A 15,362-nucleotide genomic window follows, 5' to 3' on the forward strand; every position below is an offset into this window, starting at 1 on the left:
AGCATGAAGCTCCTGACTGGGCTCCCTGCGTGATGACATCAGCCGGCTGGATGAAGAGGAGAGGAGAGAAAGGGAAAGAAGGAAGGAACAAGGAAGGAGAAGAGAAAGAAGGGGAGAGAAGAAGAGAAGAGAAGGAAAAAGAAATGAAATTAAAAGAGAAGAGAAAAAGACAAGAGAGGAAATCATCACAGGTGAATTTCATCTGCTATTTAAAGAGCTGCACAAACTCCGGAGTCCTGATAGCCGTTCACACTCACTCCAGCAAGTGGGGCTCTCCAGGGGGCCCAGCTCCCGGGAGGGTCTGGGAGCCCCCCTCAGTATCCCTCACAGGCACCGCTGGTGTTCCGGCCCGGAGCCCTGGCTGACCGGGGCCACAAGCACATTCACCCCAAGTACGTTTCTCAAAGGGATGTTTGCTTAGACGACGACGCAAGAACCAAAGTACACAATCATCCCCGGGATCTGGGGGCGTCAGTCACAGTCAGTGCTTGTGAGGCTCTTACTCCTGCCAGGCCCTGGGCTGTGGGACACCAGCGGAGGCCCCGGCCCTGCCCTCTCGGAGCTCAGGCCAAGGGGAGACCCCGTCAGACACGCAGACAAGTCGTCCCCGAGATCGGCCGCTGGTGCTAATGTTACGGGGGATCAGGAAGGGCTCCTGGACAGAAGAGCGGGCATTTAAATGTGGGCATTAACCTGGAGACGTGCCCGCGGTGGAGCACCTTGTTGGAGGATGAGCAGGAGTCCAGCACCCAGGGTGGATGTGGGCAGGTGGAAGAAGGCTGGAGGCAGGGAGGGCAGCGGTCGCTCGGAAAAGGCTCTGAATGCCCTAAAAAAAAGGATCTTCTATTTGCTCCTGGAAGCCGGGGAGCCGCTACTTCATCAAGTTGGGGGGTGACCCAACCAGGCAGGGACTTTAAGGAGCTCCCTTTGAGAGCTGAGGGGAGGATGGGCTGTGAGCAGCTTGTGGCTCAGGCAGCAGCGATGGTCCCAAGTGACAAGGGGCACTCTCAAGTGTACATAGATATAAAACACACCTTCAAGAGGCATTATAAAGGTCAAACTGCCAGGCTCTGGCTACAGATTAGAAATGGGGAGAAGGAAGGGAGAAAGAGTGAGGGGTTAAGATGCGGCTGAGAGCCTGAGTAACTGAGGGGGGGGGGCCCTCAGCAGTGCTAGGGAGGTTCGGAGGGTGGGAGAGTGAGGGCAGGGTGAGTTTGGGACGCGCCGCGGCACACTTGGAGAGCCCAGACTGGAGCTGAGCAGCTGGGACTGCATTGGGAATCTAATAATCCTAGAGGCGATCCCTGAATCTAGAGACTCCAGACTTTACCAAGTGAAATAGTAGCAAGGGAGGGAAGGAGATACAAGACAGCCCAGGGGGAGCAGGAATGACCTGGGGGAGGAGCCCCAAAGAGACGGAGGTGGACGGGGCAGAGAGGCAGGAGGAGAACCGGAGAGAGCGTGCCGGACTGCGACGTGGGCTCGAGAGAGACGTCAGGCAGGTTGTGCATGAGGATTTAAGGGCCCGCTTCCCTGCTTTAGCCATAATGAATCATCAGGAAGGGACCGAGTTCCGGAGGGTGATGAGTTAGAGAGGTTATGGCTCTTGCCGATTTCCGAAGTACATGAAAATTTAACAATCGGCTCATGACTCCGGTCCACCCCGGCTCAAAGCAGCCGCTCCAAACATTTCAGGCAAACAGCTTCACGTCTCGCACAAGTCACTCCCTCGTTGCAGCCCTGGAGCCCTCGGTGTGGATCCGCTGTCGGGCTGGGTCGGCAGGTTTTCTCCGACAAGTCCCGGTGGCTTCCAGCCAGCTCTGGCTTGGACGCCGGTTCCTCCATCCCTCCGGCTTGCTCTGATGCTCTTCTAAAGCTCACAAGGTCACAGCCAAGCCTACTCTGGTCCCAATACACCTTGCCCCAGGAGCCAGAAAGAAGGTCACTTCTGGGGCGGCAGCGGCAGGGCCAGTGTACGAGGCAGCCAGATGGCAGATGGATGGGGAGATAAACGCCCAAGGGCTCTTCATCTTCCCCTGCAGAGGGATATTGGTGTTTCTCATTCAGATGAAGCCAGGGAAAGAGATCAAATCAGCCAGTTAGTTCCATTAGTTACTCGGTCACTCCGGCTCAGCAGCCAAACAGGATTTTTCTTCAGCACACAGTGAGCAAACAGAAACCAGTCAGAGAGTATCTGTGCCTACACTACAACAGAAAGAGAGACTCCCATTCCACAGCAAAATAAACTTCCAAAAGCAAGATCACTAAATCAACTTCTTTTTGTGTGATATTAGATGCCCAAACTAGGGAAGGATAAAACAAGAAAAGAGAATCGTAGATTAATTTCACTAATGAATATTGATACAAAACTTTGAAATGAAATACATCATAGCAAAGAGAGACCAAACATTATAGCCATATATTAAAAAAATATTCAAGATGATCAAGTTGAATTTATACCAGAGATAAAAGTATGGTTCAACGTTAGGAAAGCAGTTAACATCATAATCACAGGGAGGAGGTAGGAGAAACAATCTAGATTTAACTTTCAGAAAAAGTGCTAAATTTCCAATCAAATCCCCACTCTGCAGAAGACTGGGGGATGCTTAACAAAATAAATGAAAATGTAATGCAGCATAGAAATGTCACACATCACTTTATGAATCCATTGACCACAGGGCCAATTCACATACCCAAGGCTTAGGAGGACCTTACTCATATTTCAAATTTTAAGGATTCATCTTTGTGCACACTTGTACAGACAATAACCTCTCTGTTATAGGGTAGATGGTCTGTGTTCTCCAAAATTCACTGTCCTGCATCTGAGATGAACCTCAGACAAGAGTCATCTAATCATTTCATTGCTGGAATAATACTTGAGGACCTGCTAGACTCTGCTCTCCAGTGAGTCAGTATTCAAGGGCCCACTTCCCTGCTTTAGCCCTAATGAATCATCAGAATTTTGTGACCCTTGAGTTTCATGCACTCCATACCTCCAGGCCAGTCAAACGAGACTATTAATTATTCTCAGAAATCCGCAAACCAACTCCCATCATGATTTAGCGCGGACTGGTCCACTTGTCTGGAACACGCTCATAAAATTTCAGGCTCTTCACTCCAGTGCCACTGGTCCCTTTGCTCTTCCATCTCTCAGCTGCTGTCTGGCTGCAATGCTCTCCTTCCTTATCCTGCCTCCTGTTTTCCTTTAATGCTCTTCCTAGAATGTGATCTTCCATCTCCCAACTCTAAGCATTTTCTCTGGCTGCAATATTCTCCTTTCTTATCCTGCCTCCTGGCTTTTTAAAGTCTTAATTAAAATCCCAGCTTCCTCAGGAAGCCTTCTCCAATCTCTTTTAATTCTAGAGACTTCCCTCTGTTGCCATTTCCATCAATCCTGCCTAGAGTTTGTTTCCTTTCAGAATCCCTAACTCCAGTCAAGTCTCAGCTCAAGTATCACCTACATCAAGAAGTTTTTCTTTATTCCCTCCCCCCCCCACCCCGGAATTGTAGGTGTTTTCTCACTGAATTAACTTGTGTTTATTTCTCTGTCTACTTGTGGATCCCTCACAAGATTGTAAGCTGCTTGAAGGGCACAGTAGCCCTAACTCTGTGCTTTGCATGTCCTAAGAGCTTAATAAATCTTTGTTGGATTGACTCACCTTGAATTACTGGGTGATTTTAGCGGGTTTGATAAAATGGGAGCTACAGGGACCTGAAGGGGAGCAGCACCAGGGGTGACATGAATGTGGTAGTAATGAGCTACTCCATCTTGTTAAGGGAGCGTTAGACCAGATGGCCCCCACAAGATTGGGGCCATGATTCAGTGATCCCAAGAATCTTTGGACCTGCCTTCAGTAGCCTCAACCTTGACCCTCTGGCGTCCAGTTGACATCCTTGAGATCTTGCAGCCTATCTGGGAATGCTGTCATGTTGTTCCTGAACTCCATGATTCCTCCATTGGAGCATCCCTTCATTCACTGATTCAGTCATTTACTAAACACTGAGTGCTCAGTGATGTTCAATACCTCCTAGCAGGGACTGTCCCTACTTGAAGGAGCTCACAATGAAATATGAGCCAAATTAGAATAAGAGGAGTCTATGGTGCTAAAATAGCAAAGGAGAAAGAGACAGAGAAAAAGAGATAAGAGGCTGGGAAGGAGAAGGAAAGAAGGAGGGAGTAGGGTGGGAGGAGGAAGAATGGCAGAGAAAGAGAAACAAAGAGAGATGGGGAGAGGGAGAGAGATAGAGATTGGGAAGGAGAAGGAAAGAGAGAGGGAATAGGGTGGAAAGAGGAAGGATGGCAGAGAAAAAAACAAAGAGAGATGGGGAGAGGGAGAGAGAAAAGACAGATAGAAATTGGGAAGGAAAAGGAAAGAGGGAGGGAGTAGGGTAGAAGGAGGAGGAAAGACAGAGACAGACACCAAGAGAGACAGAAATGGGGGGCGGAGTGAGGAGAGACAGAGCCCTTCCAGTTAGGTGATTCCCAAAGAGTTCATGAAGGAAGAAGGTGACTTTCACCTGGAAGACCAGCTAAGATGTCACCAGGAGCCGGGGGAGAGGGTGTGCTGATGGAGCAGAGGGTCACAGGTCGCAGGTTAAAATTCTGGCTTTGCTGGATCTGCAACACGTGGCCCGATTTCTAAGATTCTCTGCCGCTCCACTGCCAGTGATATCCATGATATCCATGATATCCAAATATTCACACAGGATATTTGAGGGATAACAAATAGCCTGAAAAACCTGGCGGGAAGTGAGACAGAGGAGAAAATCAACAGATTTCCTCAAAACAGGAGTCCCTCCCAGGGATCTGGCGAGTGGATTTTTTGATTCAAGAAGTGAAAGAGAGGAGGTAATTGCTTCCCAGGGTGGGAGAGATCAGAGGATCCCAGCAGGAGAGCTGGAGCGGCCTCCATGGCTCCCTCCCTTTCTCTCTGTGCCCAGAATAACAGGAGTTCTGATAATCAAAGATGGGAGGTGAATCCAGTCTCTGGACTCCAAGACCGATGCCGTTTTTACTGGACCTCACTGAACCTCTTCTGGAGTCCCAGGAGACAGAGGCTGCTCCTGCAGCTCCCCTCCACCTTAGAAGAGTTCCCAGCCCACAGATCTGCGGTCAAGGGAGCTATTTGAGCCTTGCAGAATTCTTGACTCTAGTCCAGATGGGGGCCCGATAATGACCAGCGTACTTAGGCCGGTGACCTCCAGGTCCTTCTCCTAAAAGTCACTCTCTGCTGGATGCCTAAAGGCTTTGAGGTCGGCAGGGATGTTCTTGGAAACCTCTTGGGAATCTGAGTTATCTTGAGCTTTGAGGAACATCTAATGTGGGCTGTGATAAGATGGAAGGTGAGTAAACAAATCTGGCTCGGACCAGTGCCAGCCTGTTCCCAGGCTTTTAGTCTGAGAGGGGAGAGGGCCCTGGAGGGCACCCACGGCCCCTCCCTCAATGAGGGGGCCTCCACTCCCCAAGAGCACATTAACTACTGTCTAGTGCAACCCTTCCCTGAACCAGAGTTCTTTCCGCGGCTTACCCAACAGGTGTTCATCCAATCTGGCTTAGAGGCCAGAATGCGTGTCATCCAGCTGGCAATCATTGTTTTCAGACTCAGTCTTCTTTTTCTCCAGATTAAAATCTGTAGTTTCTTCTCTCATTTCAGCAGCTAGAGAGAGTGATGGATCTCAGGAGGACCTGGGTTCAAATTCTCCCTCGGACACATCCTGGCTGTGTGACCTCGGACACTTTTACCTCAATCCTCACCTCGAAAATGAAAATGAAAATAATAGCATCTCACTCCCGGGCCTGTTGCCAGGATTAAACGAGATAACACAGCTGGAGCATCTTCTAAACTTTGGTTGTAAAAATATTTCTTATTTATAGAGAGCATGTAGCGTGGGGATGTCATTGTGTGGTTCTAGCCTTGTCTCCTCCCACCTTTCTCTAAGGGAGACTTTATTTCTTTCCAGGAGGAGATCCAGGAGGTTAGAGCCAGAAGTTTGATCCCTTGACTCTCCTCAGAGAAAAAGAAAGAGGGTATCGGGTTAGAGTTGTATCTCTCTCCTCTCTTAAATTTTATTAGTTCAGGGCCCAGCTCCTTAAATTGTGGTTTACAATCCCCCATGGGATCTCGTAACTGAACGTAGGGTTGCAAAATTATCCTCACTAAGTGTTTGATTCGTATAATTATATATCTGGATTACATGAAAATTTCTCCAATGAAAAAAAGTTGAAACCCGCATCTAGGGGATATGAGCTCCCGAGTCAAGCTGAACTTCTGCTCATTGTTCATTAAGTGGGAGAAGGGCAGGCCCAGATTTTATATCCAAAGCTGGACTCCCTTTCTATTGAATAATTAGTTCCACAATGGACACAAAAAGTCAGCATCAAAGACACCCGTTGGTCCAAATCATAACAAAATGGAAATCAGAGGAAGAATACATAGGAGACGGGACAGCGGGCATACAGAGTGAAGGAGCTCTCCCACTGGGCTGCGGGGAACGACTCGGGAGAGAGCCCTAGATCTGACTCAATGGGAAAGGTTCCCCAAAGTTTCCAGAGCAGCAAAGAGACAGGACGGAGCTTGCCTGCCTCTCGCCTGATAGGATCGTGCCAGAGTCTTATTTTCCCTTTAAAGACTTGAAGCAGGATGGACTCTTCCATTTCTCTCTCTCAAAGCTGGAAGCCAGAAGCTCCCCAAGGAATCACTGACGAGATCCTAAAGGAGCCAAAGCCGGTCCGAGGATTGGGGAGATAAGAGGGCTGGCCCACCGCCGGCGCATGCAGCGCGGGGCATTGGTCTCTGCGAGGAGAGAGCGGCCGGGCGCCTCGGGTCACTTTGCTTGTTTCGTGATTTCTCACTCCTTCTGGCTTCAGGTTACCAGCCACCTGGCACAGAAAGAACCTCCAAGCCAGCCTGGGCCCAAACACGGCTTCTCCCTAAGGAGCCAAACTCCCATCTCTCACACTCCTGGCTCTCTGGGCTTTTCCATCCTTCCCTCACTGTCCTGCTACCCATCTGCCCCAATTTCTAGCCTCCTTCTGTGTCGTCTTCCTGAGGTCAAGGACTGCCTCTTTTGCTTTCGTTTATATTCTCAGGGCTTAGCACATCACCTAGCAGGCCTTTGTCCAACTTCCTGTTCACTGGATGGACTGTGCGGAAATCACGGCTGAGGGTCTCACAGGCTGTCATCCGCGTCACCGGAGGGAGCATTAATGAGCCCGAGGATCACACCGGATCATTGAATCGAATTGGGCCTCGGGACCAGCCTGGGTCTCGGCCGAATGATCACCACGAGAATAGTCAGGAGTCCAAAGTCTTTATTGTCTCCCTCAGTCTCCCAGTCTGAACCAGCGGTCTCCGTCGCTCAGCCGGTCAGCAGTCTCTGCTCCTGACTCTGACCTCTTAAATACTCTATTCCAAATAAATCAACTCATCGTCCTGAGTATAAGCCAATGATTATATCCCTCGGGAACCAATGATCTCATCAATTCCACTGAGTCAATATCTTGTAGGATTGAATCAATCACACTGAGCCTTAAATATACCTTTTCAGAGTTCCTGCCCTCTACGGATTGTATTCCACCATTAAATAATAAAATGCATTTATTGATTTTCCTTCTCTTCTAAAATCCCCACCTGATGACCTCGTTCCTTAACTCCTTGTCCACTCCTTCCTCTGTCAGTGAGACCAAGCGAAGAAAAGGAAAGGAAATGTTATACCTCTGAATCTTGGTACCCAGGAAAAAGCCCCGATCACCTCACCCTAGTTATGCTTCTGTTCATTGTTCTAAAAGTTTTTCTAGGGGAAAGGGGACTTTGGTGAGTGCACTGGGGGACCCCCCCCCACCCTGCGTACATGTTCGTTCTCATTTTTCCAGGTTCTCAGTGTGTAAAACAAATAGCCTTCTTAGTCAGCAATCTTTTATTCACTCTTTTGCCCTTGGCCAGACCCATTTCCCATTGAATTTTTTTCTTTTGTCCCTTGTCCTTCACATCTCACCAAAGCAAGTAGAGAGTCTCCCAATAATGCTGTTGAATTAAGTTGGATGGAACTGTTTCTTTTCTCAGATCCCCAAAGAGATCCCACAGAGAAAGCTAGTTAGGAAATGCTGAGTTCTGGCCAGAGCCGGGAGATCCCAGGGGACCTCAGGGCTTGGTCGCTGCCTGGCTATGCCTTCTGGGACACGTCCTTTCCCTAACTCTCGGTCTTGAGCTTTGGGTTTGGAGACTCTGAGGACCTGCCGAGGCCAGACACCCAAGAAATGGGAAGAATCATAAGTAATCCTTCGCTCCCAGCCCCCGCCAGGAAACGCCATCTTGCCTCTCACTGGAGAGCTGTCCCCCTCCATGACCAGGGAAGGACGTCCCACCACTTTTCTCCTTACTTGAATTCAACACATGCTTTTGTTTCCTCCATCTCTACTTCCAGTCAGGACTCTGATTAAATCCCAGCTGGCGATTACTTCCATTCCCTGGGTAAGTCCCGGGGCTTTCCAGGAAGCATCCAAAATAAGAAACTGTACTTTAAAAAACAGAACAAACAAAACAGCCACTCGATATTTGGAGAATTATCTAATCGCTTCTGTTGGGAATAACAAGGATGAAAAGGAGAGACACCTCCCCCCTCCCTCCGCCCCCGCCCCGGGAAAGTTTGCATTTCTTATCAAGGCTCCCTAATGGGCCTCCAAAGGGCCTGAGTGCCGTGGGGGGAGCATGTATTGGAGCCAGCTTTGAGCTCCTGGCTTCAACTTTCTTTTCCCAAGGGGTTGGGACAAGAAACATGAGGCAGTTCGCCTTCCTGTGGCTGGTGGTCATCTCTGAGGGCTTCGTCAGTGAGCTCTGGCCTTCTGAACTCTCCTAACGAGAGCTGGAACTAGGGGGGACAGTTGGCCCTTTGCCCTAAGATGCCCAAATGGAAAAGTTGTTGAAGTTTCCTTCCAACCTCTGAGCTTAATTGTTAATAAACAAGGATAATTAGCTAAAACTAGAAGCTGCTCTCCTCATCTGCAAAACCATGGCTCTCTTATGCCCTCTGAGATCCCTTCCAGTGACCTCAGTTTCCTAATCTATAAAATGGGCATTGAACAGCATCTTGTATATAAGATGAGGTCTATAAAGTGCTTTCTATGTTATTCACTGTTATTCTTTCCTCATTGAATTACTGCTGAGAAGACAGGGAGAGACAATGGATGGCGCAGAGCTTTGGAAGGTATGGAGTAGAATGGAAATTGCAAGCTCGTCCCACATGATCTGAGCAGCTCCCTGCCTCTTTCTCTTTCTTTTTTGTCATCTTTTCTAACCCTAAAGGATCCCCTTGAAGAAAGGGAAATCACGTAGGTTGAGCCTCCGAGAAGAGGGTCTGCTGACAGAGATCCTGGAGAGACATCCATGGACATTTCCAGCTTTGTGGCCCCGGAAGAATCGGGGGGTCCTTGACCAACTACAGGGACATGAGCCTGTTGGAAGGGCCAGGTTCGGAGCCTCTCCCCAGCTGGGCGCTGAGAGGACGGGCATCCAAAGCTGGCACTAGACTCAAGATATCCACAGTCAGAAAGAGTAAAATTCTGCTCTTGCCCCCGGCATGCCAGGCCCTGAGCCTAAGGCCATGTTTCCCCTAGTGATTTGTTTTCTTTTTCTAGGGAGTGGTTAGACTAGAATCAGGTTAGTCGAGTTAATAAGCAGTAATAAATGCTTATTAAATGAATGAATGAATGCCAGACACTGGGGATGCAAAGGGAAAAAAAAGCATCATTCAGTCCCTCAGAGAATTTCACAATGTAATGGGAGGGACAACGTGCACACAGGCTCTGGAGGATATACTGAAGTCAGAGAAGGCGTAGCCATCAGGGAAGATGAGGAAAGGCTTCTTGTAGGAAATGGGATTTTAGCTGAGACTTGGAGGAAGCCGGAAATCGGGAGGTCTAGAAGGGGAAGGAAGGCAAGAAGGGGGAAGAGGGCCTTCTAGGCCTTGTGCAAAAAACCACCAGAGATTAATAAGCTATAAGAAGACTGGAAAGCTGGAGGAGTCAGCTTATGAAGGGTTTTAAAAGCCACGAAGAGGATTTGACAGCATTGGACCTTCTCATTCTTACCCAAGTGACTAGCTGAACCCATGGGATCACCCTCCTCCGGGACATTCCCATCTGTTTCAGGGCTGAGAGAGGAACGATGGTTCTGTGCAAATGACATCAGATCCTTTAGAGTAGTTCTTAACATCATAGATTTAAAGCTAGATTTTTTTTTTTTTTTTTTTGGCTGAGGCAATTGGGGTTAAGTGACCTGTCTAAGGTCCTACAGCCAGGAAGTGTTAAGTGTCTGAGGGCAGATTTGAAGTCAGGTCCTCCTGACTTCAGGGCTGGGGCTCTATCCACTGCACCACCTGGCTGCCCCAGGCTGGGCTGCTTTCACAGAGAAGCAGAGTGAGACAGAGACCTCAGAGGATGCACTCTGAAGTAGCTGGGACAAATAGCAGGTAAGAGTGCCGCACTTAGAGTTTAAATCCTGCCTCAGGAGCTTTCTAGGTGCTGAGCAAGTTGTATAATCTCCCTCAGTTTCCCAGTCTGTAAAATAAGGATAACAAAAGCATCTAAGTCACAGAATAATTGTGAAGAGTGAATGAGATGCCTCCCATATTGAGCTTTGCAAACCTTAAATGTCAGCTGTTATTGTTAAATTTCTCTACCTCTAAAGAAAGAAAGAAAGAAAGAAAGAAAGAAAGAAAGAAAGAAAGAAAGAAAGAAAAAGGAAGGAAGGAAGGAAGGAAGGAAGGAAGGAAGGAAGGAAGGAAGGAAGGAAGGAAGGAAGGAAGGAAGGAAGGAAGGAAAGAAGGAAGGAAAGAAGGAAAGAAGGAAAAAAGAAAGAAAGAAAGAAAGAAAGAAAGAAAGAAAGAAAGAAAGAAAGAAAGAAAGAAAGAAAGAAAGAAAGAAAAAAAGAAAGAAAGAAAGAAAGAAAGAAAAAAAGAAAGAAAGAAAAAAAGAAAGAAAAGGGAAAGGAAATTTTAGACCTCTGAATCTTGGTACCCAGGAAAAACCCCTGATCACCCCACCCTAGTTATGCTTCTGTTCATTGTTCTAATTTTTTTCCTCTCAGAACCCTTTGAGTTTTAAAATCCTGCCTTTAACAATTCATCCCTTTGGCTAAAAATACCCTTTTTAAAATGATAACCCGGAGTTATCAGTTATTGTTCCCACGGCAGACCGGTTTCCACAGGCCCTCTCTGCCTCAGAGCCTCCCTCACTGCTCCCATCCTCTCCGTACTATTGTTCCTTCTCTCTGGCTCTCAGATTGGAGAGGTTCTCCATCCCTAGCCAGCCTTTGGTGGGAGCCCCCCCCGAACCCCGTACGAGCCCCTCCCGATGGGAGCCTGGGCTGACGCACCCCTCCCTCGCAGTCTCTGAGCTTCCCCCCCACGGGGGACCACGGTCTGCTCTCCCATGGGTCTCGGCTGGCCACCTGAGCTGGTAAATAAGGGCAGGAAACGCCCTCCTCTGGCAGAGTGGTGAACTGTCCGCCATTATCAATGGAGCAGAAAGGGCTGCCTTCTAATACGGACCCTGATGCTTCGCTGACTCTTTCAGGAGCCACTTAGAGGCTCGGGGACCTCTCTAAGACCTCCCTGCTAAGCTTGAGACGGGTTCATCGCTACATTAGTTGGGGAAACTCCACCCCCTGCCCAAAGCCATGGCAACCTGATGCATCCGTGCCTTCACACAGGCTGTTACTCCAATGTTTGCCCATCCCACCAAGGGGCACCGAGCTACCAGCCGCAGACGAAGCGTCAAGAAAGAACTTCGATCCACTTGGAAAGAGTCCCAGAAGCCTCAGCCTCAGCTTTCTCATTCATGTAAGGCGGGATTGGATCTAGACGGCTTCTGAAACTCTTTACAGGTCAGATTTCATAATCCTGCGATCCGATCAGACTAAGAGGATCCCTCAGAGGTGATTTCTGTGAAATGGGAGGGTCAGCTCAGATAATCTCTAACTGCATGCCCTGCGTTCTGAGGTCCCTTCCAGCTTTGATGTTCTATAGTCCAAGGTTCCATTGATCTCTAATGTTCTCTGTTCTGAGGTCCCTTCCAGCTTTGATGTTCTATATTCCAAGGTTCCATCGATCTCTAATATTCTCTGTTCCAAGGTCCCTTCCAGCTCTGACGTTCTATATTCCAAGATTCCATCGATCTCTAATGTTCTCTGTTCCAAGGTCCCTTCCAGCTTTGATGTTCTATATTCCAAGGTTCCATCGATCTCTAATGTTCTCTGTTCCGAGATCCCTTCCAGCTTTGATGTTCTATATTCTCTCCTTGGAACCACATCATTCCACCTGGAGGTGAAACTGAAAGGGCCCCCGGGGAAGCTGCCTCCTCCTAGAAGCACCCAACCAAGAGTCGTCCAGGCCTTCTAAGGGGACTCCTTCTCATCTCAAAGTCTAGGCTCTTTGGCCCTGCTACTTGTTCCCAAGCTCCAATGTGGCTGGGATGACCACAAGAGGCCCATTCAGCCTCCATTGCATCTATAACTCCTCAGGAGAATGTCAATCATCCATTGATAGCATTTATTAAGCACCTACTATGTGCCAGACACTGTGCTAAGCTTTGGGGTACAAAAAGAGGCAAAATACAGTCCCTGACCGCAAGGACATTATAGTCCAGTGGGATAGACAATATAAAAACAAACTATGTATAGGATAAATAGGAAATAATTAATAGAGGCAAGATGTTCTTCTAACTTCTCTTAAGGGCCCATATTGCCATCTTCTATATGTAGGTAGCTGGACTGCTCAGTGGTTAGAATGCTAGACAGTGATTTCCACCTCAGACTGGGCAAGTCACTGTGCGTGCCTCGATTTCTTCACCCATAAAATGGGTATAAGGATAGTCGGCTCCTCACAAAATGAAGAGATCTCCTCTAGAAAGAGGCTCCCTGAGGCTTCCCCCCGGCATCTTTGAGCCATGGGTCCTTTGGCTAGCCTGGCAGAGCTAGCAGCCCACTGCTCAGAAATGTGATTTTTAAACAGCTACAGGGAAGGCTCCATTTCGGCGGGGGGGCGGGGGAGGGGGCTGGAAGTAAAGCGCTAGGGAGCTTTCCCGGTTGCTTTTGGGGGTCTGTGGGCCTAGAGCTTTTCCTAGTAGGGACTACTGGGCTATTTGCTGAAACTGGTTGATTCTGGAAGGGCGGCTTGTAAGAAAACACTTAGTGGGTTGACCTCTTGTGGCAAAAGCTGAAAGCACAGCTCCTGGGGAAGCAAAGCTCGGGGAAAAGGGCTTGCTCCCCAAAGGAAAGACTTTTAGAGAGGAGGGGGGAGAATCTTGCAGGATAAAAGGGCTTATTGTAGCTCTCCCTCCCTCCCAAATCTTCGGTGGCTCCCTATCATCCCAAAGAGGAAATATGAAAGATTCAGCCTGGCATCCTTAATCTGGCTTAATTTGCCTTTCAGCTCTTCTTGCACGGGGTTCTGCTTATTTGCCTAGTATCTCACACAAACTGCATTACCAGCTGCTCCCTGCTTTGGCCATCCCCTCTCTCACCTCTGTGCCTTTGCAAAGGCTGTGCCTGCCTGGAACTCCTCGCTCCTCCCCTCTACCTCTCAGGATTTCTCCCTTCAGGGCTCTGCTGAGCTGTTCTACCCCCCATGAAGTGTTCCAGCTTTCTCCCCACTCATTCCTGTAGTCTCTCTCCTTTCTAAGGTGTAGAACATTTTGGTTACAGCTTTATCTACATTCATAACTCTTCGCCCACAAGAACAGAGGCTCCTTCAGGGCAGGGATTATCTGATTCCCTCTTCCCATCCCACGTCCAGGTGCAGCACGTAAAATAAGCCTTACAATGTCATGTAAATGGGAGCTGCTCTTTGAGGAAGCTCTTGGACCAGACCTGGGATCTCCCTGGGGCAGGGAATTCCCAGTCTGCATGCTCGCTCTCCCCGTGCAGATCAATCCATTGTTCAATCAATCATCAACCATTCATTAAGCACCTACTACGTGCCAGGCACTTTGCTAGGTTCTGTGGTTACAAAAATAAAAGGCATAGTAGGTGCTTTAAAAAATGCTTGTTTCACTGAATCGGCAACTTTTTTTCAAAAGAAATTTTTTTTTCAAAAAGAAATTAAAACCCCAGTTAGTCTTTAAGCATTTATTAGGTGCTTACTGTATGCCACGGACTGTATGGGGATATAAAGCAAAAAGAAGCAATTTGGCCAATTATGTTGGAGTAGGGAGCAGAGGGAGTAGGGATTCAGGTGTCCTGATGCCAATTCCAAAGTTCTTTCCAGTATCTAGCACTTAACACCGAGCTTGGTACAGAATAAAAGGTCCCTTCTGGGCTCACTCCTTCACCTGGCACTGGCACTGGCTGGTCAAGTCCCCAGAGGGAGCAGCTACTCCTGTTCCGGATTCTGGAGGAGCCTTGTGAGTGCTTTTCCTCCTAACTGGGAACGTATAAGCCCCTACTAGTGTGCTGCTCCTCCACAATCAGCCAGTGGGCACTAGTTCTCTAGTATAGACATTTCACTCAAACAGCAGAGCAAAAACAGTAATTATGAAACATGTGACTCCAAACATCAGGCCCACTCTCCCTCGAAGTTCATAGGGCAACATGAGCTTGTAGGACAAGGTGATGGGTCATAAGCATTAGGAAACATATAGCCAAGGCCACTCACAGCTCTAGAATCCTTAATGTTCTTTCTTCCTCTGGAGGGAACTCATGGGAGTTTGCTTCAGGGTATAAGTGATGGATGAATCACTTTCTAGACCTGGATTCCTACAAAATATGGGACCGATGTCCTTTTTGCTGGATTAGATCGAACAGGTTGCTCAGCTGCTGAGCTGGATGGACTTAGCTGCAGCTCAGGGGAACCTGGAAGTTGGTCTTCACGCATTTATTAGGTGCTTGCTGTATGCCACAGATTGTATGGGGATATAAAGCAAAAAGAAGAAAGAAAGAGGAGGAGGAGGAGGAGGAAAAGGAAGAAGAAAAAGAGAAGAGGAAGAAGAAGAAGAAGAGGAAGAGGAGGAAAAGAAAAGAAGAAAACGAGAAGAGAAAGAAGAAGAAGAGGAGGAGGAGGAGGAGGAGGAAGAAAAAGAAGAGGAAGAAGAAGAGGAGGAGGAGGAGGAAAAGAAAGGAGGAGGAGGAGGAGGAAAAGAAAAGAAGAGGAAAAAAAGAAGAAGAAAAAGAGGAAAAGAAAAGAGGAGGAAGAAGAAGAAAAAGAAGAGGAAGAAGAAGAAGAAAAAGAAGAAGAAAAAGAAGAAGAAGAAGAAGAAGAAGAGGAAGAAGAAGAGGAGGAGGAAAAGAAAGGAGGAGGAGGAAAAGAAAAGAAGAGGAAGAAAAAGAAGAAAAAGAGGAAAAGAAAAGGGGAGGAAGAAGAAGAAAAAG

Source organism: Antechinus flavipes, chromosome 6, assembly GCF_016432865.1.
Source record: "Antechinus flavipes isolate AdamAnt ecotype Samford, QLD, Australia chromosome 6, AdamAnt_v2, whole genome shotgun sequence".
Lineage (NCBI taxonomy): Eukaryota > Metazoa > Chordata > Mammalia > Dasyuromorphia > Dasyuridae > Antechinus > Antechinus flavipes.